Source organism: Lissotriton vulgaris, chromosome 8, assembly GCF_964263255.1.
Source record: "Lissotriton vulgaris chromosome 8, aLisVul1.2, whole genome shotgun sequence".
NCBI classification, from domain to species: domain Eukaryota; kingdom Metazoa; phylum Chordata; class Amphibia; order Caudata; family Salamandridae; genus Lissotriton; species Lissotriton vulgaris.
The window spans coordinates 150,410,788-150,431,633 of NC_141696.1; positions in this window are offsets into that span (position 1 = coordinate 150,410,788).

Below are 20,846 nucleotides of genomic sequence, written 5' to 3' on the forward strand. Positions count from 1 at the left end.
GACAGTCTCTCTTCCCTTCTCCTGGCAAGGGCATGGTTCACCCTCTTGTTGGGGCGACATGCCCACTTTCATGGGCCAGCAGCAGCGGCCGTGCTTGTGGAGCTATCCCCTTCCCCATCACGGCTAATGGCTGCAGACAGCAAGGCGAGTGGGGTCTAGGACCCTTGTCGTCATTGTAAAGTCATGGGCTCTAGGCCCACATACTTAGAAATAATGGACACAGACACAGTAGTATGGTTACTTGTAACTGGCCCGAGCACATGTGCCCTGGTCCTTTTATTAGCAGGGTCACCTGGCCGGTGACACCAGTGTTGGGTGGGTGTATGGACAACCCTCAAAGGAGTGCCTAGTAAACCAGTACCTGCTGAGACACTAGAATGCGTCCAGCAGAAAACTACAGAGCTGACAGCTCAGCCCACTGTTATATGGCATAGGCAGGAAGCAGCGGGCAGCCATGTTTGTATTCTTTTTAAATAGTAAGGAAGTAGCTTGTCAGCATTCTGCCCAGGAGCAGAAGGGCTCCAAAGGTAAGGACTGAGATGAGGAAGGTGGGCGAAGAGGTAATATGTGATTGCAAGGACTCTAAGTGGAGGATGTGCAGGGGTGGACTGGCATGTTATTATATCGGGCATTTCTCTGGTGGGCTGGAGCCAGAGTCAGTTTTGAAAGCAGAGGCTTCTGCTGTTGTTTCTGTCACTTCTTCCGCTCACAGAGGTTTTTTGTAGCAGGCAGAGGTGCCCTTCAGTAGAGAGAGAGAGAGAGAGAGAGTGAGAGAGAAAGAAAGAAAGGGATGGGGTGGAGAGAGATCACTGATGGAGAAAGAGTAGAGTAGAAGAGAGATAGAGAGAATGGATGCATGGAAATAGAGAGAGAGTGAACAGCAGGAGGGAGCAGGAAAGGTTTGCACATTTTTGCAAGGGCTTCTTTTTATTCCTCAGTTTGGTACCGAGGATGAATAATATATAAGAAGTATATGCTTCTGTTGTGATGGAGACTTGGAGAAACAGGACATGGAGGCAGCAAGAGAAGGTAAGTAGTTTACTCAAGGCACCACCTGGCGTCCGACCACCTCGACGAGACAGCCTCAACTGCCAGTCGTCGAGTGCCGTCAGCCTCACATTCTAGAAGGGAGAACGAACAGGACTTGGAAGCTCCACACAAGGTAAGCTCCACACAAGATAAGAACTCAATGAAATATATATAAAAGCATCACATCACATCCTCTTCCCTTAATATGCAATAGAGAAAATGCAGAAGAAAAAGAAACAGGAAAGAAGAAGAACAAGGAAGAAAAAAAAGAGGAGAAAAGCACAAAGGTCAAAACCAGAGATTATTTTGAAGACAAACTGGAGTCAAGGTCTATCATAATCCTGAAGATAAACACGAGGACCACAACTACTAACTGGAAACTCAACATCAGAGGATAGTCACGATCTATCATATTCCTGAAGGTAAGCAGGAGGTCTATGACTCCTAACTGGCAACTCAACATCAGGAGATTTAGACAATTCCTCTTGAACTTCCTCCCTGATGCCTCAGGAAAAAAAAGAAGAAAACAAATTATTGGAACATGAAAGGTCTCTCGCCACACTCATGCCCAATAACTTTATCTATTGTACACAAACAATGGTTCTGTCGGGAGATTTGTCAATTTCTTAGTGAAACTCCATTTTGTGTGGTACTATCAATATATTGCACAGTATTATTTTAGAGATACTTCTTCAAATGAAAACAAATTAATATGGCGGGAGGAAAAGGAAGGAAGGGAACAAACACAACAATATTTTTGATTTTGCAAGAATTTTTCTTATTTTTGAAAAACAGACATTGATTTGTCATAGGTAAAAACGGGTTGTCCAAAACATGATTGGCGTAAATATATCAATAACAGATACGTGCTCAGGTGAATAATAGTGACAAGTGATGATTTGACTATGTGGTAACACAATAATACATAAAAACAATGCTTCAGTTCAAAATTCAAAGTCAGTTGTTCCAACAAAAACACTGTTTTTCTCCTTTTATCGTTGAAACTTAATATGGACTGATTGGTAAAACAACATTGACGTTTCGACCCTATTGGGTGGGGCTTGCTTTATCGCAACCGTATCGGGTCTTCATCAGGACTAACAAGGGGAGGTGGACAACCTGTGGAAGAAGGAGGGTTGAATGTAACTTCTGGTGTGTGGGACATCATTTAAAAAAAGTGAGGCAATGCCAAGCCTGGCCTGCTCACCTGATGGTTTGACGGTATCCTGCACCCATCACTGTATGGGCAGGGGGGCGTGGGAGTTTATATGGTGTCAGCCGACACCATCAACGACCGAAGCTTGATCGTGGTATCTGTGGGTAAACCAACATTTTCAATAACCTTATCCTGCCATGTAGGTATCAGGCTCTCTATTTAGATGGGCACGTATTGCTATTTATACGTACCTTCTGCAATAAATGCTGGTAATTTCTCCACCGACCGGTGGAGAATTATGGTGGTGGGGGGTAAGTGTCGCACAAGCGATCACCTGACTAAGTAAAGAATGAGAGGAAATTGGGTCAGAATTCTTCAAAGGTGATTAGAAAGCATGCATGACCGATTCAATTTTATGAGCCGGTGGCATATGGGGGTTGGTGTCAATTGTGAGGTTAAAATCAAAGGGTCCGGTGCCCCTCATGTTTAAGATGTGAACAATAGTTACTATTGCCGTCTTGTGAATTAAGGAGGCCCGGGTTGTGTGAGCAGAAAGGCTTAGTCTCTATGCGGAAAGTGAACCAGCTGATTTAGCCCGTAAGAATACTAGATTGCCCATTACAAGATATACAAAGTGAAAATCATTTCTGAAAGTCCAAACTTATAAAAGTGAATGGTCTCCAGTATGAGCTTTAATTCGAGCATTTATTTATCCGTATGGGACAAGTGCTAATTTCAATATCGTGCATTATATTAATAGTGGAAAAAGTAAGCGGTTGATGCTCGCCATGTGTGGATAAACTCATAAAAGCTTAACATTTAAAGAAAAATGTTTGTGATTAAGGTGCTGGTAAGATTAGGAAGCATGCAGTGTACAGTGTAGGAAAGGCAAGATGTGCTGTTCTAATCAGAATCGGGAACTTGGATGGGGCGGACTTACTTAAGGGTGAAGCTGCGAACGTCTGTCTCCTTCACGATCCAGCAGTTGATGCGTGAAGTGCCTCGTGTGAGTTCTTGCTTAAATACTGTGAGACGGAAGCACCACCCAATAGGGCCGAAACGTCGACGTTGTTTTACCAATCAGTCCATACTAAGTTTCAACGATAAAAGGAGAAAAACAGTGTTTTTGTTGGAACAACTGACTTTGAATTTTGGACTGATCCATTGTTTTTATGTATTATTGTGTCACCACATAGTCAAATCATCACTTGTCACTATTATTCACCTGAGCACGTATCTGTTATGGATATATTTACGCCAATCATGTTTTGGACAACCCGTTTTTACCTATGACAAATCAATGTCTGTTTTTCAAAAATAAGAAAAATTCTTGTAAAATCTAAAATATTGGTGGGTTTGTTCCCTTCCTTCCTTTTCCTCCCGCCATAGTAATTTGTTTTCATTTGAAGAAGTATCTCTAAAATAATACTGTGCAATATATTGATAGTACCGCGCACAATGGAGTTTCACTAAGAAATTGACTAATCTCCCGACAGAACCATTGTTTGTGTACAATACTTGGAACCCAGGTTCTGAGGGTCACTGGGCCACCCCATTATATTTAACAATAACCTTATCGGGCATATGCATTACTCCAGAACAACCTTCTTCATCTGTAGCACCCCTGGAAACTGAACCACCTTTTTGGTACAACGCCACTCTGCGTAAATTCCAACGTTCTCCACCTTCAATGACAACAAAATACTTTATTACACTGACAACACGCAAAGGTCCTTTAAACTTAGTAAGACCACCTGTTATGAAGTTGAAGACTCTGAGACAAAGTAAGTTCACCGTCTTTAAAACCAACATTAAAATGTAAACTCCCATGGAACATTCCAGCAGACAGGATAATGCGGGAGGGGGGGGAAGGTACCAAGTAGAGAGGGAAGAAGGAAACAGTAGGGGGAAAAGAGAAAGGAAATGACAACACATCTCCCTACGGAGGGAAAGAAAAAGAAAAGACAAGGCTAGGGACCAAGGGAGGGCGTGAACTGGGGTAGAGAAAAGCAAGGCAAACCGAGGAAAGAAGGAAGGAAAGGAGAAAGAAGTGAGGGCAGAGGAATACAGTGAGGGAAAATAAAATATGTAAGTAAAGGAACCCTCCTTGGGCAGAGGCGGAGCACGTGCATCAACTGTAATGGTAGGAATAGATACATGAACCATTATGAAGAATACACTAAGCATCAAGGCTGAATGCATGGCAAATCAGGGGGTAAAGATTTGGCAATTGGATCTCTTCCCCTGATGGAAGCGAAAGGGGAAACTCCCGTTATCAAGTCGGAAGAGGTGTGATATGCCCAAATATTTTCTCTTAACATTTTTTCTACATCCATGTTGTTGGTACAAGCTAGTTGAGTGAGATTTTTGATCCAGAGCATTGCCATCCGAATGGGGTCATTGTCAATTTGACTAGATACAGTAGATTCCACATGCTTGATGCCCTGCTCAACCAGGAAAGACTTCATTTCCTTGGATGAGAATTTGATGTCCTTGTTAGTGGCCATGTAAGCTGGTATTCCTTCACATGCGAATGCGTCTCTTAAGAAGTCAATGAGGGTTTTTGTAGATAAACACAAGACACACTTGTATTTGATCCAATGAGATGTGTAGTCCATGAGAACAATCAAAAATGCATTCAGGACTCCTGAGTGATTATTGGGACATATTATCTCCAACGCCACCTTAGACCAAGGAGTTTTAGGTACTGCTGTGGGGTTATCAGATAGGTTTCCCAAATTCACTGCACGACTTTTAACAATATCAGTTCCTGATGTAGCATAAACACTTTCAGGCACCCCTTTTCTACTGGGTTAGTGGTGTTTTGTATGGGAATGATGTTGACACCGGAAAAGGTTACGCCACTAGTAGCGCTATGGCCTTCTACAGAGCACAACTCCGCACAATTGTTTAAATTCTTGCTGCTTTCCTCCGTCTCTTCAACTCCGAGAACTTGATTTTTGTTGTTGGGATCAAGTACAATTCCCAGTTCTTTTTGATGCTGCCAACCCAACAGATTAGACCCTTTGCTTACCATGTACACTTTGCCCCAAGTAGATCTACTTTTGAATTTAATACATGCACTCATCATTCCTACTAACGGAATGTTCTCATCGGCATACCCTATAGCTGAGATGTCAGGTATCAACATTTCGAAACTGGGGGCATCACACCTGTCGTTTATGGAATTGATATTAAGCAAGGTAACCGGGGCACACAAATCAGCAAAAACGTCTATGGGTTTGCCATTCACCAAGATTGTGCATTTGGGATATTCAATGGGCCTTAGGTTATTGGATTGCACATGACCCCTAGCGTTTACTTGGAAAACATACTTTGGGGCCAAGTCCTCTTCACTGTGCACTACTTTAACTTGGTAATTTTCCCTGTTGTTGCACACTCTACCCAGGTGCCCCTTCTTGTTACATTTCGCACATGTGACATTGCGGGCAGTACACCGTACGTCATTTGCAAGGTGATTGGTGCTGCCACACCTAAAGCATTTCAACCTTCCCTTTACACTAGTAGACTGGTTATCTTTGTCTTCTCTGGATTTAACCTTGAATACATCCTTGTCAATGGAATTGATCTGTGCCTCCCTACTATTACAGACATTGGCTACTAAATCATTGGGGGTCTTCAGTTCCTTGATACACTTAGCAGTGTGTTCTACAGAAACTGCTATATTGACTGCTTCTTCTAATGTGGGGTTTTTTGCCAGGAGCTTTTCTTGAATACGACTATTGTTTGTACACCTGACAAGTTGGTCCCTAATAAGTGAATCAGTAAGATCAACAAAATCGCACAGTTGAGTCAGGCCTCTAAGTGCCGCTATGTAATTGATTACAGATTCCTGTTTGCCTTGGATGCGGGTAAAGAACTTATTTCGCTCCTAAACAACATTCACCCTGTCACCGAAATGTGCCTCTAATTTTAAAAGGGTAGTTTTAAACTCATCTGTGTCATCCTCCTCATCATCTAACTCAGGCTCATGTAAGGTGTCATAAATCTTTCTACCTTGAATACCAAGGTTATGCTTATAAATCAATGTGGAAAGGATCACTGGTCCTGCATAACCAGGTCTGCAGGTGGATCGGTAGGTGTCTCCCAAATAAAAGACCCTCATACACGTGTTTTTCAGAGTCGTGTAGCGGTATATGATGTGTCCCCGCTTCTTGTAACACGTGTCCGTGCGTAATCCTTGGGTCCGTTTTTGTTTGCACCCTCCGCCAGGAGGTTGTACCATTGGTTAAAACAGTAGTGATGGTGAATAAGTGAAATAGTGCTATAAAGGTGTTCTAAAATACCCGGACAGCCAGCGGTTCAACTTTAATATTTCTGGATTCGGGTAAAAGGTTAAGGCGTGTCGCTATGGACTTATTTAGGAATTCTAGCGCACTAATCTTGTGAGGTTAAAAGTGGTCGACATGTTTCAGCCTTATATGCCTATTGGTCAGTCGGCTTTCCTCAGGACCATAAAGTGATTAAGTGAAAAAAAGGGAAAAGGTAAATTTCTCATTCTCAAAACTATGTAATACCTGTTCGAGTATAATGTTACAAATGTAGAGGTACATTCTATAAGGTCTTTTTTGAAGAGAATCTTTTTCTGAATAGGCTTTCCAGAGTGCGCATTTAAAGAGACTATAGCGGTAGTGTGCACATGTTCAGTTTTCAGAATACATGTAGAACAAGTGCTTGGTACCGTCTAATAACGAATGCATGTACTTCTAAATAATTGTAAGAGTCTATACTCGAAAAGGTATTACATAGTTATACCAATGTCTAAGATAATCGTGATGACACAGTAAAATTGATTAGCGCCTTGGACGTCATCGCAATGTAACAATAGAATTGCACATTAAATTAAATAGCGCTTTAAATATCAAGGCACTGTAAAGGAATGTTCTCATGACGCCTAAATACAATTTTGGGATTTATACATCACAATATTCCGCATAGAATTTTGAGAATGAGTAAGTTGACGCTTAATATGAATGTGACTGAGTTTAGTATTGCACAACTCGTTTTTAATTATATGTTTTTTAATAATATGCTTCTTAATTCTCAACTGTGTCTCTATGTCATTGTACATTGCTGAAGTGTCTTTTCCCACTTATTCGCTACAAATGTGGTTGCACTATCTCCCTTTTCTTTCATTACAGGTACAATGTGACCTACTACCACAAAACGAATCAGGTTACAAATTTACCTTTTCCCTTTTTTTCACTTAATCACTTTATGGTCCTGAGGAAAGCCGACTGACCAATAGGCAGATAAGGCTGAAACATGTCGACCACTTTTAACCTCACAAGATTAGTGCGCTAGAATTCCTAAATAATTCCATAGCGACACGCCTTAACCTTTTACCCGAATCCAGAAATATTAAAGTTGAACCTCTGGCTGTCCGGGTATTTTAGAACACCTTTATAACACTATTTCACTTATTCACCATCACTACTGTTTTAACCAATGGTACAACCTCCTGGTGGAGGGTGCAAACAAAAACGGACCCAAGGATTACGCACGGACACGTGTTACAAGAAGCGGGGACACATCATATACCGCTACACGACTCTGAAAAAACACGTGTATGAGGGTCTTTTATTTGGGAGACACCTACCAATCCACCTGCAGACCTTGGTTATGCAGGACCAGTGATCCTTTCCACATTGATTTATAATTATTGAAAGGAGATTGAAAGGATCTCTACTCTCTCTCCCTCCACCAATTGATGATACGTACCAAGGTTATGCAACGATATATGCTGTTTGCGAATCACTGAATACCTTTCGCCTCCAACGGCAATGAGGTAGGAGGCAAATATATTTATCCATTCCTTCCAGTGAATTTCTGGATCCCCAATCTCGATAAGGAATGGAGGAGGTTGATTCATAGCTTGCCCAGCCATAGCTTAACAGTGAGGTTATGCTACAGACAACAAGGGGGTATAGCAGTGGCTGTAAGGGGAAGGGCAATACGTTAGCAGGTGAGGTGGAAAAGTCCTGGTGGAGAATACAGGGAAAGAGTGCTGAATATTTCAATCCAAAGAGTAACCAAAAATTATAGGACTAGCTAAGAACCCACTTATATACAGGAACAGTCACTTATATACTGTAAATAACATCTTACTTAAAGTATGCAGAAAACATCCCAGGAAATTGGTATACTTTAAGTATAATACTATAAATGCAAAAATTGTAATGAAGTATGAAGGCAGAATCTTGTAGAACAGTATGCCTTGAGCGTAGATCACTTATATACTTTAAATAATATTTCACTTGAAATAAGCAGAAAAATGCCCCCCGAAATTGGTACACAGTAAGTATAACACTCTAAATGCATTAAATGTAATGAAGTATGAAGGCAGACTATTGTAGAGCAGTATGCTTAGAGCGAAATACACTCTCCAATGGTGAAAAGGAGACAGAGAGAGGAGAGGTTTGACTAACCCAAATTTCTGTCCAATAGTCCAATGTGTCACCGTAAAAATGGACACTAGAAAATAGTATAGGAATGTGTGTGTATCACCGTAGTTCTCGTGGTAACCACAACAAAAAAAACAAAAAAACAAAAATGAAGAGAGTATCTTGAAGACCACAAGCCTCACGACAAGGAGGAGTCTTACTTGAACGTAATTGAAGAAATCCAGGACACAGCAGGTTGAAGATGGAGCCTCGCGATGTGTAGAGAGAGACACATGTAATTGCGCAGGTGTTGGTTGATGAACACACAGGAGCCGGTTGTGGGAAGGCTGATGCGATGGTTGAAGGCTTCGACCCGGCTGAGAACTGCAAACGCCGGAATGAAACTGACGAAGGCTTAGGGCCGGCTGCCGTTTAGCTGGTGCGCCGGCAGCCAGTTTCCTGACAGGAACGAAATTGACGAAAGCTGAGGGCCGGCTGCCGCGTAGCTGGAAACGCCAGAATGAAACTGCCGAAGGCTTAGGGCCGGCTGCCGTGTAGCTGGTGCGCTGGCAGCCAGTTTCCTGACAGAAACCCGGGAACAAAACTGACGAAGGCTGAAGGCTGGCTGCCTCGTAGCGGGTGCGCCGGCAGCTTGTTTCTTGACAGGAGGGCGAACTAACGTCAACTACAACAGCAGGCAGGCACTGGGGCCGCTGAGGAGCTGACAGGAATACTGAGGTCGTGGAACGTCGCAACTGATCAAATCACTTAAGGTCGGACCCACCAGACCAGGCAGCGCAGACCCCTCAAGAAGAGAAGAATCCAGGAACTGCTGCAGCTGGAGCACCCTTTAGGAGGAACCAAACACCGGAAAATTGCGCAGCTTACCAACTCTGATCCGATGCAATTACGTGGACTGCACAGACCTCGATGCGGCTGGAGTAACTCACTCAGGGGTCCACACATCAAACTCCCAGCCCTGTGTCCAACAGTATACCGGCTGAGGAGATACTGGCAGACTCCTGAAGCACCTCTCTGAGGCACTGCGAGACAGCCACCAAACCAAGATGAGAGGATAGTTTCCAAAGAACAAGCGCAGCTCGTAATCTAAATGAAGGACACTTTGAGCAGTGACGAGAAGAAACGGGTCTACAGTTCACTGAAATAGACCGGAGAACAGGACAGTTTCATAGTGGAAAATGGTAAGGCTTTTCTCTTCACCAGGATGCAATGACAGTTCCAGGGGTTGATCAAGGAGTACCCCTTCTTCAGAAAGAACACCTCACAGGAAACAAAGTACATCCAGTTTTTAAGTCCAGGGATGAGTAGAGAGCCTGTGGCAGCGACGGTCCTGTCGCTGGAGCCAAGGCACTGTGGAGCACCAGGACACCTTACACCTCTTAGAAGATGAAGAACCACCGTGCAGGTACGCAGGAAGGAGAGAGCAAAGAAAGGGGAGATGACAGATGTGGCCCCCTTCACCAACTCGTCGCCAGTGTTATGAAGTTGAAGACTCTGAGACAAAGTAAGTTCAACATCTTTATTCTGTCACCCATTCTCCGCAGATGAAGACAAAACCAACATTCCAATGTGAACTCCCATGGAACATTCCAACAGGCAGGATAATGAGGGGAGGGGGGGAAGGTACCAAGTGGAGAGGGAAGAAGGAAACAGTAGGGGAAAAAGAGAAAGGAGATTACAACACCACCCTTAATCCTTCCAGACTTCAACTTGACCCAATCGCCAACTGAGATTTTAGAGAGCGAATCATCAAAAACTGGCTCCTTACCAGAAGATACCCAATTTTTTAGCCAAGATGGGACAAGATGCGAACCAAGAAGATGCCCCCTCATAAGAAGAATGGAGACTTCAAGGTAACACTGTGGGGAGTAGTACAATAAGCCCACAACATGTCTTGAACCAGACGCTTGGGAGCCACACTATTGACTAGGGCAAGTTGTATAGTACCTTTAATGAGTCTGTTCGCCCTTTCTACAATGCCATTCCCCATGGGATTATAAAGAGAAGTGCATGAATGCCTCACACCACACTTCTCCAGAAAACAGCGCATCTCTCCAGAAGTGAGTTGAGTCCCATTGTCAGTAAGTAAAACTTGCGGACTACCCTCACTCAAAAATAAAACTTCCAACACACCAATCGTCGTCATTGAGGTAATTTCTTTAAAAAATTCAAGATGCAGCCATCTCGAATTCACATCCACAATAACAGCTGCAAACTTCATGTCCAAAGGTAGCTCAGAAAGAGGACCAATAAAATCAAGGCCAATAGTATGCCACGATTCCCCAGGATCCTCAATGTGACCCATCGAACTCTGAGAACCAACTTTTAATCTCTTCTCACTCTCTTTACAAAGAGAACAACCATCCACCCAATGTCTAATTTGGTCATCCATAGCAGGCTACCAAAATTCCTGTTTGATACGTCTAATGGTCATACCTTGACCCAAGTGACCCTCATGCGCAAGTTTAAAAATGTGCAACCTGAGATCCGCAGGAGGCACACATCTCTCACCTCTCACAATAACGTCTTTACCACTCAGAGAGAGTTCATCCAACAATTTCCAATACAGTCTCACAGGTATTGAGACCATACTCTCACGAAGTGAACCATTTTTGATGAGCACAATAACATCTTGCAAAACAGAATCATTGATCATGGCTTCAGACCACTGTGATTTAGAGAAAGAACCCAAACTGCATTCACATACATCAAAAACGAAAGCAACAGCTTCCTCACTTTCTAATTTCTGGACTACTTCCTTGTCCACTGTTTCCGAATCAAGTGACATGCGTGACAAGCAATCAGCTTGTAAGTTACTCCAGCCATGAATGAATTCAACATCATAAAGCATGGAGGAAATCAAAAAATGAATAGGAAAGGATTATCTTTCTAGAGGCCCAGTCAATTTATTACAAAAATATAAAGCAAGCGAGGAAAAATAATCTCTCCTTACAACTTGCAGAGGCAGGGAACTGTCCAAGGGAATTGTTCAAAATCTTGCAGAGCTTTGTAAAACCCACAGCTAGTGAGAGCCCGGATGATGTATCACAAACACTTTGTGATGAGATTTCTATGTTCTTTGAGGACAAAATTAATCTCATCTATAACAAAATTATGGCCTCTAGGGAAGCAGGAACCACGACCTCCCTCCCATATGACCCACCTATACAGAATATAAACTCTTTACTTACCATCCCACCAGTCAGTGATCTAGACCTTCCATTCCTCATCAACCACATGAAAACCGGTTGGCCCAATGACCATCTTCCTGCAAAAATGGCGGCCCCTTTGATCTCCCTCTTGGGACCCTCTATCCAGTCAGTTATGAATATCTCACTGGCTAAAGGACAAGTCCCAAGGGAATGGAAGATTGCGGTGGTAAACCCAATAAGGAAGAAATCTGCCTCCCCCTGGACAGATCTCTCTAACCTCCGGCCCATCTCCCTCCTACCATACATCGGCAGAATGACAGAGAAGCACGTGAACACCCATTTATCAAATCATATCGAGGCAGCGGAAGTGCTGGACCCTTCACAATCTGGGTTCAGATTTTCACAATTCAGGCCTAATCACAGCACTGAATCCGCCCTACTAGCAGTGACCAACAACATCAGGATGACACTGGATGGTGGGGGGTCTATGATTCTGGTGCTGTTGGATTTATCCGCTGCCTTTGATACGGTGTCTCACGAAGTGCTTCTCGGCCGTCTGAGGGATGTGGGGCTGGGAGGTGTAGCCCTGTCTTGGATGGAAAGCTTTCTCTCCTGCCGCTCTCAAGAAGTCAGGCTGGGCTCCCATAAATCCATCTCCAGGGAGCTCACCAGGGGTGTGCCACAGGGCTCATGTCTAAGCCCCACATTATTTAATGTGTATGTGGCCCCCCTGGCTGACTTAGTGAGGTCCTTTGGGTTTACCCCGGTGTCTTACGCCGACGACACCCAACTTCTGTTCCCTTTTAAAACCTTTACACCTGCTCTGCAAAAATCTTTTGCAGAAGGCATGAGGGCAGTGTCAAAGTGGATGGCTGAGAACTGCCTACAATGCAATGTGGGCAAAACAGAAGTATTACTGTTTGGGGATGCGGTGACATTATGGTCTGATGAGTGGTGGCCCTTAGAACTGGGACCCGTTCCCATCCCAAAGCAGACCGTGAAAAACTTGGGAGTGCTATTCGATCAAGCCCTGACATTTAAAGACCATGTCAACCAAGTTGCCGGCACATGTTTCAGGGCCATTGGACTGTTGAGAAGGGTGTTTCCCTATCTACCTGACAACCACAGGAAGACCTTAGTCCAGGCACTAGTTATTAGTAGATTGGACTACTGCAACTGCCTTCTTTTATAAACCAATGAAGGCCAATTTAACAAACTGCAAGTAGTCCAAAATACGGCGGCGAGGTTAGTCCTTAATGTTCCATCTAGGACTCCCTCCCGACCTCTACTGGCGGAACTCCACTGGCTGCCAGTGCGACAACGCACTAAGTTTAAAATTTTGTGTACTATCCACAAATATCTGATAGGAAAGGGCCCCAAATACCTTACAAAGGACTTTCAACCCTATGTCCCAGGCCGCTCCTTACGATCTAGTAACCTTCAGCTATTACAGGTGCCAAAAATAAAAAAATCTCGACAAGGAGGCCGTGCTCTGGCACACACTGGACCCGCTCTCTGGAACTCCCTCCCCCTAACATTAAAACATATTACTAATCACCTATCCTTCCGAAAAACCCTCAAAACCCACCTTTTTACTAGTAGTTAATCACTCTTCATGCCCCAGTCACTCTGTGGTATGACCTGGTACAGTGTATGCTCCTTCTGCTGGCAAAAGCGCGGAGATACCCCTGCGGGGGTCTATTCAGGCGCTATATAAGCACATAAAATAAAATAAATAAAATAAAGGTACTCCTGTAACCTCGCAGCAAATCTGGCAAGTCGCGCTGAACCTTTCATTAAAGGCTTGTGATCGGTTCTTAATACAAACCTAGAACCCCACAAATATACCCTGAAATACTCCACTCCCCATTCTGCAGCAAGAGCCTCAAACTCTATCACTGAATAATTCCTCTCAGCTTGGGTAAGGGTCCTTGAAACAAATGCAATTGTCCTCTCATTACCTCTCTGAAGTTGGGAAAGGACCACACCTATGCCAGTCAAACTGGCATCAACTGTTAAATACGATTTGCAAGAAACATTGAAAGGTGCAAGAATGCCAGCATTACAAATGTGCTCCTTAATTCTTGAAAAGGCCTTAGACTCACCACTGCCCCAGTCAAATTTGCAACCTTAACGAAGAAGTTTCCTCAAAGGTTCCGATAAATCAGCAAAACCCTGCACAAATTTGGCATAGTATTCTACGAGTCCCAGAAACGACCTCAGTTGGTCCTCGTCTCTTGGAGATGGGGCACTCCCTATAGCCTCTATCAATTTTTTGGGGGAGAAATGCCACCACTGGATATAGAATACCCCAAGTAATCAACTTGATTAGTGAGAAAATTAAATTTTTCTTTATTGACTGTGAGACCCTGTTGCTCAAGTTTCCACAACACTTGTCTAAGAGATGCATTGTGTTCTTGAATGGTTTTCCCTGAAACCAAAATGCCGTCCTGGAAATAAACTGCACCAGACAGACCTTTGAGCATATTTGACATCATTCTTTGGAAGACACTCGCAGCCGAAGCTAGCCCAAAGGGCATACGGGTAAAACTGAAAGATGCCTTCCACTGTGATGAACGCTGTCAGGGGCTAAGAGTCTGGGTGCAATTTGATCTGGTGGTAAGCACTTCGCAGATCAATTTTAAAAAAGTACTTACCACCCACAACCAACTGCAACAACTCATTGATATTAGGCAATGGAAATGTATCAGTAACAATATCTCTATTAAGGGACCTGAGATCAATGCAGAAACGGAGTCGACCATCAGACTTAAGCATCAAAACTACAGGAGAAATCGAAGAAGAAGCCTCTACAGGTTCAATGACTCCAAATTTCAACAAATATCCAAAACGTTCCTGAGACCCTGCCTCACAGACAAAGGAACTTTCCTCAACTTGTGTTGTATCGGAGACGCATCAGGCTTAAGAATGATTTTGTGCTGATATCCTTTGACACAACCAAGCCTATCCTCGAACACTCTGTGAGAATCTCTAAGAATGTCATGAGCTTGTATGTCATTAGATACAACCATTATTTGGTTTGGGGCTCTGGGAATAATAACAATATGAAGATCATATTGATGCATCCGGCCCAAAATTGGAGGGCCCTCCTTAGCCACATAGACTTTGCCCATGTTGGTATGTGCTCCAAAATGATTTGACCTGACATGTAACCCAGAACATCCATAGATTGACCCTGATAACCAACTGGGTTGATATCTTTGTCCAACAAAGAGACATTCTACCAAGTAGATCAAAACAAAGACTCAGGGATGATTGTGAACAAGGAACCGGAGTCCACCATCAAGGTTACATCTTTGCCACAAACATTAAATACAGCAGAGGGTCTATTCAATCTAGGGGAGTCTTGAGTAACTCCCAACACAGTTTGATCACTCATCTCTCCTACCACCAAGATTCTATTTGTAGTTTTCTTAACATCATTACTCAGCTGAACAACATTCACTTTGAACTTATACTTATCAGAGCTACTAGACTGTATACACATCCTAGAATAGTGGGGCATATTATCAAGGGGGTTTATCTCCGCTTTTTTGGCTTTAAAAGCCAAGAAAGCGGAGATAAAATTATCTCCCTATTACCTAGCTGTCGCTAACACCAGTTAGTGACAGCTAGTAGGAGATAGCGACCATCTTGGGCCCCACTTTGCATGTCAGTGATATTTATCACTAATGACATGCAAAGTGGGCGTGCCAAGATGTTAGCGACTGGAAACAGTCGCTAACATCGCTATCTCCTATTACCAACTTTTGGAGATATTGGCGCTAAGCGCGAATATCTCCAAAAGCTAACACCTGCCCTGAGCAGTTCTTAGCCATGTTATCCAATGGGAGGTGGATAACATGGCTAAGAGCATTAGCTCGGTAATGCATGAATGTCGCTGACTTTTCAGCGATATTCATGCATTGCGGCCGATTTTTATCGCATTTGCGATAAACCTTGGTAATACCAAGGTTTATTTGCGATAAAAATCGCCGCAGCTTAGCGGTAAATGTTTGTCTCTAACCAAGCAATAGCGATAATTATCGCTATTGCTTGGTAATATGCCCCAGTGTTCTTTCCTGCCACATTTATGGCAAGTCTGATCAATTTCAAAGCATTTTTTAAAATCAGCTGAATGATATTGGCTGCCACAATGCGAACACTCTCTGGTTTTAAGTTTAGATGTAGCCCCCGAAGCAGTGGGAGATTTGGCCCATTCTTTAGTAACAGCATTAAAATCAACACAGTCTTCTCTAAGTTCAACATCTCCTACTTCTTGTGATGTTTTGTCTTTCTTGCTCAATTCTTTAATACATTTTTGAGATTCCTGAATCACTTTAGCCATATCAATGGCATCTTTTAAGGTAGAGTCTTTGGTAGCCCACAATCTTTCCTGTATCTTCCTGTTGCGGCATTGAGCAGACATGGTAAGAATGGCAAAATACACCCTTTGAGGAGAAAAAAACGCATGGACGTAAAAGTGACCAAGCGTGAATATGCGTTCCAGGGAGTAATTTGTGCCAGTGATGAATAGACGTGTTTGTGATGTCAACAAAGTCAGTGGTCAGCTCGAGGCAGCGTGCACCTCCAACGGCTGCAAACAGCCGAAAAGTCGAGAAATACAACAAAATGAACAAAGTACCTCAAAATGTAAGGAAGTCAGAAGAGCACGGCATCCTCGAAGGTGGAACAATATCGAAGGCTGGAACAGCAGTGCAGAAATGATGAAATAAAAGGGGAAAAGATCATCAGGTTGTGCCCAAAAATCTCCAGAGACGCGCTCCAGGATCACAGGAACCTCAAGATCGTCGCCAAAATTGTTGTGATGGAAGGTAAGTAGTTTACTCAAGGCACAACCTGGCATCTGACCACCCCGACGAGACAGCAGCAACTTCAAGTCGTCGAGTGCCGTCAGCTTCACATTCTAGAAGGGAGAACCAACAGGACTTGGAAGCTCCACACAAGGTAAGAACTCAATGAAATATATATAAGCATTACATCAGCTTCCTTTGCAGGAACAGGGAATTTCCTCAAGCAGAGGATACAGTGATGAGAGCACCCGGATTATTCAGGGCTCCACAAGCAACAAAAGAGATGGGAGTACCTCTATGTTTGTTAGGTGGTCTTTGGTACCCATGGTCACAGAGGTAACGAAGGCAATGGTAAGAACAGGAAGCCTGAAATAACAATGTTTGTATTTATTTTTTGCAAGCATTGCATAAGCCATTAAAAGAATAAAAACAACAAAACTAATAATGCTGCCCTCTAAAAGTGGAATGCACAAGTATGAAGAACAAAAAGGTACAAATAAATGACCCATTGCAAAAATAAATGTCAAAACCCATTACATTGAAGCAGAAATAAAAACACTGATATGGATTACTTTTTAGACATAGGTGAAATGGAGCAGAAGGAAAAACGCCTCCCTCACAGGGAAAATAGCGAATTGTTGAATTGGGCTGTGCCGCTGGCCCATGTTTTATGCTGTGACTGGCAGAAGCAAAATGTGGATAACACTCGAACAAAGCCCATAACGAAGAGGGTTGACCTAAAGCCCCTGTGCACCTTTCTTTGCATTTTTATTACATATAGACAGGGCTGGCTTTAGCGCTGTGGCGCCCCGTCCACCAATCAGTTTCGGTTGCCCCTCCCCTCCATGACCTCCTCCTCCTGACTACCAATGGGCAAACGTGTCCTTCGTCTCTCCATAGCCCCTCTCTCACAACTCTGCAAATCAGCAGGGATACGCCAGAACAGATGCGACACGCGATTCCCTACCTACACCACCACGAATGCATCACATTCACAATGCGGTGAACCGTGGCGCATGGATAGGGCGATGCGTGTCGCATTCTGTGGCGTAAGGGCGGCGCATTGCTGGAGTCGTGTCACAAGCGCGACGTGGCTCCATCAATGCTAAGGGGCGCCCAATGCCTAACATGCTGCGTCACTTCTTACGCCTGCTTCAAGCAGGCACAGGATATTGACACAGCATGGACGTAAATGTGACACAGTGAAATCTTGTAGATTTCACTGCGTCACTTTTACGAGGCGTTCCTGCAACGGAACGCCCACCCTGCACCGGAACACCAACATGAAACGTAACGCAGGTTTCATGTGGCGCAGGGCTTTACAACATTACGCATCTCCCTAGATACGTCACGTTGTAAATAAGGTGCACCGTGGTGCATTGTTTACACTGCCGCTGGGTCACAGAAGTGACGCAATGGCAGTGTAAATGTGGCGCATGGGGCTTGTAAATCTGCCTCCTTGCCTTTCCCTTAGGTCCTTGGCAGCAACAAAAGACTGCAAAGAGTCTTATAACACCACATCAGTGATAATAGTGAGGTTACAACTAAAACGAATTTTACTTCACGAGGCTTTGCTGCCATCTGCTGGAAGTTATACTGAATATGTTGGATCTGCATTTCAGCAGCAATGTGTATGTAGCACAACTGTTTTGTCAATTGCGTGCTTTAATAAAGTAAAGAGATGGGAAGCCCGCTCAGTTCCTATTGGAGCTGCAAACATTAACCCCCTAAGTAAATGGAACATAGCAGATAAATATTTGCCTTTTTTTAATTTTTATACATTGAATGTGAATTACCGTGTATACTGTTCACAGTATAGCCTACACAACACGAGCATCATTACAGCAGAAGCAACAACGGAAATGCCAAATGCCACCTTGATTTTGAAAATAATTGCAAAATCAAACTTTATTATTTACACTATTTTGGTTAAGTTTAAGCACAAAATACATTCAAAGATATATATAAAAATATGAATGTCCTTTACCAGCAACCTCTGAAGCAAGAATATTGAAATGAAAATAAGGGGCTGAATATATTTCTATAAAAAAAAAGCAAATGTGTGTCTTTTGTATCTATGAAGGAATTAGAAATAATGGGGCATATTTACAAGCCCCTTGTGCCTTACCACATTTTATATGGGAAAAAGTGACGCACCGGCGGCGCAAGGGGCTTGTAAATAAGCCCCTGTATGTTTATGCTTTCGTAATTGAGCATCCCCCAGTGAGTTTAGAAATGTAGCAGCAAAGTATTGTGTAAAATTAACAAGGAACTCATGCTGCAGAATGTTATTACCATTGAGAGATACAGGGGAATGAAATTAAGGAAATCATACAACTTTGCTAAATTTAGAGTTGGGTGGTAAATGGATGATCCTTTAATTTCTGGAAGAAGTTCCAAATCCGGAGGGGAATCTACCGATAGAATTATCCCACTATATAGACAGAATAGTGGATGAAATCCCACCAGTGGATGTTATGTCTTCACCAAGACACCACAATGTTATTGTAATGGAAAAAAATCCCAACAGTGGACTCTCATCTACACTTGTCACTTCGTCTAGAAATCGTGCAATTTTCATTTGTCACTTAGGCTCTAAGGGGCATATCAACAAGGCACGGCGGTAGAATTATCGTTGCTTAAGCGTCTGTTTTCGGACAAAAAGCGGCGATAATTATATCCCCCTATCAGCATGGACACGCTAACGTGTGAATCCATGCCTTTGTGCCCATTTTGTTTGCACCTCGTATCGCTAATGAGATGCAAGGTAGGCGTTCCAGACTGAAATTCAGAGGGAATAATCGCTAACACAGCTTCTCCCTATTAACTAGGAAATCGCTAACCCATCTAGCGACATTAAAAGTAGCACTAACCGGGTATATATCGCCGGTTCCTTCCGCTTGCTAATTTCCCGACTTAGCTGGTGTTGCATGGGAGGTGGATCATAATGCTAAGTCCACTTCTCCCTATTTATAATGTTTTCCCTAACACTTTGTCATATCGCTGGTAATCCTGCGATATTTCCTACTTATCGCCGATATTGCCGGGATTTCTATCGCCTCAGCGATGCGCGTTGTAAATATTGCGCTGACCGGGCGATAGAATCCGGCGATAGGCGGTGGTAGAATTTTGCACGGTAAACGCGGCAAGCGATAATTATCGCTGACGCTTGCTGATATGCCCCTAAGTAACTGAGAAAACATATGCCATTGGTCCCATTTAGGGGCAACTATCAGGATTTCAACAACAGGGAGGGAAAGAGACAAAAGTGCAATGCTGTTTGATTCTGTCTGAGAAATACAAGCAATACAGGGAAGGACAAGAGGCTTTGCAGCAGCAAGTCAGCTGGTTCAGACAGACACAGAGGATCAAGCACAGACTGTTCCAGTTAAGGGCCAGTAGAGGGAGTTCTGCACCTCCAGGTTACTATAAAAAGGCTGCAAACTAGAAAGATAGCACCTGGCAACTTTCTGCTTATTATGTCTCGTGCTTTCACTCAGTTTGTCACTGGATTGTGTCCCTTCCACTTTTGTTGTTTTGTTCCCTTCCCCGATTTGTGTTTCCACTGGTCTTGTGGTCCTACCTTCTTTCCTCTCTTAGAATTCTGAACTCCATTATACTTGGCCGAATTTGTTCAGGTGTTATAGCTGCCTTGCCTGTCTGTCAGCGTCAAAATCCATGGTTGTTACATGGGAAAACCCACCTCAACACCCATGGAACTCCTCCCTGGCGAAGAGTAAGGCAAGGCAGCAACTTGCGCTGCTTTCTCTTACTCCATATCTGTGAGGCCATGCAAGGATGTACGTTGTTCCATCGCATGTTGTAACAACGCATACCTTTACCACGCAAGTCTTACAACGCAAGTCATTACAACGACTTGCTTTGTAGGGCATGTATTTAGGAATCTTATAATTTTATATTCCAACACCAGTCCCCGTAACAGTTGGGAAGATGTTGGAATATAAAATTGCAAGATTCCTTATCCCACAGCGCCATCCAGCGCAAGTCGTAGTAACGACATGCGTTGTAATAGCTGCGGGGTAAAGGCACTGCGGTGTAAAAACTGCGTCGTAAACGATGTTCCCCCATGCAAAGCAGTGCAGAGTGCCTTTCTGAGGATTCCTATATATATGAATCAGAGGCTTGCACCCCTGGAGCAATAAAAAAAAGTGACGCAGCCAGTGGCGCAAGCCTCTCATAAATAAGCCCCACATTGAATTCTATCTGTAGTTTAAATTAAGGGACTTTGGTTCAGCCTCCTTCAGCCATT